Below are 2,406 nucleotides of genomic sequence, written 5' to 3' on the forward strand. Positions count from 1 at the left end.
CTGGTATGATCGCATCCGTCATTCTAGCACTCCAAATTCTATTAAGCCTCTTTCTCCTGCGACGCCCGACACACCACGTTCGCTCGCCCTCCCGCGTCGCCTCTTTTCTCGTTTCTGTCAAGAGGAAAAATATAAAGATCCACCGATTGAACTGGCAAAATTAAACCAAATATTAAAGGAAAAAAAAGGAAGGGATGCAATACGAGGAATTCCCAGGGGGTCACCCATCCTAGTACTACTCTCGACCAAGCACGCTTAACTTCGGGGTTCTAATGGGATCCGGTGCGTTAGTGCTGGTATGACCGCATCCGTCGTTCTCAGCACTCCAAATTCTGTTAAGCCTCTTTCCCCTGCGCCGCCCGTCACACCCCACACGTGCACCCCAGCGCCTTGCCCCCTTTCTCGTTACTGCCAAGAGGAAAAACAAAAAGATTCGTCGATCGATCCGGCAGAATTAAACCAAATTTTAAAGGAAAAAAAAACAAGAGATGCAACACGAGGACTTTCCAGTGGTCACCCATCTTAGTACTACTCTCGCCCAAGAACGCTTAACTTCGGAGTTCTAATGGGATCCGGTGCGTTAGTGCTGGTATGATCACATCCGTCATTCCCAGCACTCTAAATTCTATAAAGCCTCTTTCTCCTGCGCCGCCTGTCACACCCCGCACGTGCGCCCCAGCGCCTTGCCCCCTTTCTCGTTACCGCTAAGAGGAAAAACAAAAAGATTCGCCGATCGAACCGGCAGAATTAAACCAAATTTTAAAGGAAAAAAAAAAGAGATGCAACACGAAGACTTTCCAGGGGGTCACCCATCCTAGTACTACTCTCGCCCAAGAACGCTTAACTTGGGAGTTCTGATGGGATCCGGTGCGTTAGGGCTGATATGATCGCATCCATTATTCCCAGAACTCCAAATTCTGTTAATCCTCTTTCTCCTGCGCCGCCCGTCACACCCCGCACAAGCACCCCCGCGCGTCGCCCCTTTTCTCGTTTTCGTCAAGAGAAAAAACAAAAGGATTCGGCGATCGAACCGGCAAAATTAAACCAAAATTTAAAGGAGAAAAAAAAGGAAGGAATGCAACAGGAGGACTTCCCAGGAGGTCTCCAATCCTAGTACTACTCTCGCCAGAGCACGCTTAACTTCGAAGTTCTGATGGGATCCGATGCGTTAGTGCTCGTATGATCGCATCCGTCGTTCTCAGCACTCCAAATTCTGTTAAGCCTCTTTCTCCTGCGCTGCCCGTCACACCCCGCACGCGCTCCCCCTCACCTCGCCCCTTTTCCCATTTCCGTCAAGAGGAAAAACAAAAATATTCGCCGATTGAACCAACAGAATTAAACTGAATTTTAAAGGAAAAAAAAAGAAAGGGATGCAACACGAGAACTTCTCAGGGGGTCACCCAACCTAGTACTACTCTCGCTCAAGCACGCTCAACTTCGGAGTTCTGATGGGATCCGGTTCATTAGTGCTGGTATGATCGCATCCATCATTTCCAGCACTCCAAATTCTATTAAGCCTCTTTCTCCTGCGCCGCACGTCACACCCCGCACAAGCGCCCCCGCGCGTCGCCTCCTTTCTCGTTTCTTTCATGAGGAAAAAAAAAAAGATTAGCCGATCGAACCGGCAAAATTAAACAAATTTTACAACAAAAAAAAAAGAAGGGATGCAACACGTGGAATTCCCAGGGGGTCAACCATCCTAGTACTAGTCTCGCCCAAGCATGCTTAACTTCGGAGTTCTGATGGAATCCGGTGCGTTAGTGCTGGTATGATCGCATCCGTCATTCCCAGCACTCCAAATTCTATTAAGCCTCTTTTTCCGGCGCCGCTCTTCACACCCCGCACGTGAGCCCCCGCACCTCGCCCCCTTTTTCATATCCGTCAAGAGGAAAAACAAAAAGATTCGCCGATCGATCCAGCAAAATTAAACTGATTTTTATAGGGAAAAAAAGGAACGGATGCAACACGACGACTTCCTAGGGGGTCATCAATCCTAATACTACTCTTGCTCAAGCACGCTTAACTTCGGAGTTCTGATGAGATCCGGTGCGTTAGTGCTGGTATGATCGCATCCGTCATACTAAGCCCACCAAATTTTATTAACCTCTTTCTCCTGCGCCACCCGTCACACCACGCACGCGCTCCCTCGCGCCTCGCCCCCTTTCTCGTTTCCGCCAAGAGGATAAACAAAAAGATTCGCCGATCAAACCGGCTAAATTAAGCCGAATTTTAAAGGAAAAAAAAGGGATGCAACACGAGGACTTCCTAGGGGGTCACCCATCGTAGTACTACTCTCACCCAATCACGCTTAACTTCGGAGTTCCGATGGGATCCGGCGCGTTAGTACAGGTATGATCGCATCCGTCATTCCCAGCACTCCAAATTCTATTAAGCCTCTTTCTCCTG

The 2,406-nt window shown here is 48.9% G+C and overlaps 7 non-coding genes and 1 pseudogene across 7 annotated transcripts; all 8 read right to left on the reverse strand.

Moving 5' to 3' along the window:
• Nucleotides 1–191: 191 nt before the first annotated feature.
• Nucleotides 192–310, reverse strand: LOC124886066. Its single transcript, XR_007043215.1, has one exon. It is a non-coding gene; the product is annotated as a 5S ribosomal RNA (ribosomal RNA).
• A 175-nt stretch (nucleotides 311–485) lies between these two features.
• Nucleotides 486–603, reverse strand: LOC124885963. The gene has a single exon (XR_007043113.1). It is a non-coding gene; the product is annotated as a 5S ribosomal RNA (ribosomal RNA).
• A 173-nt stretch (nucleotides 604–776) lies between these two features.
• LOC124886026 lies at nucleotides 777–895 on the reverse strand. Its single transcript, XR_007043176.1, has one exon. It is a non-coding gene; the product is annotated as a 5S ribosomal RNA (ribosomal RNA).
• A 177-nt stretch (nucleotides 896–1,072) lies between these two features.
• Nucleotides 1,073–1,191, reverse strand: LOC124886023. The gene has a single exon (XR_007043173.1). It is a non-coding gene; the product is annotated as a 5S ribosomal RNA (ribosomal RNA).
• A 176-nt stretch (nucleotides 1,192–1,367) lies between these two features.
• LOC124885928 lies at nucleotides 1,368–1,486 on the reverse strand. Its single transcript, XR_007043078.1, has one exon. It is a non-coding gene; the product is annotated as a 5S ribosomal RNA (ribosomal RNA).
• Nucleotides 1,487–1,661: 175 nt separating this feature from the next.
• Nucleotides 1,662–1,780, reverse strand: LOC124886044. The gene has a single exon (XR_007043193.1). It is a non-coding gene; the product is annotated as a 5S ribosomal RNA (ribosomal RNA).
• Nucleotides 1,781–1,955: 175 nt separating this feature from the next.
• Nucleotides 1,956–2,074, reverse strand: LOC124886080 (annotated as a pseudogene).
• A 170-nt stretch (nucleotides 2,075–2,244) lies between these two features.
• Nucleotides 2,245–2,363, reverse strand: LOC124885953. The gene has a single exon (XR_007043103.1). It is a non-coding gene; the product is annotated as a 5S ribosomal RNA (ribosomal RNA).
• Nucleotides 2,364–2,406: the final 43 nt, after the last annotated feature.

Source organism: Capsicum annuum, chromosome 7 (assembly GCF_002878395.1).
Source record: "Capsicum annuum cultivar UCD-10X-F1 chromosome 7, UCD10Xv1.1, whole genome shotgun sequence".
NCBI lineage: Eukaryota > Viridiplantae > Streptophyta > Magnoliopsida > Solanales > Solanaceae > Capsicum > Capsicum annuum.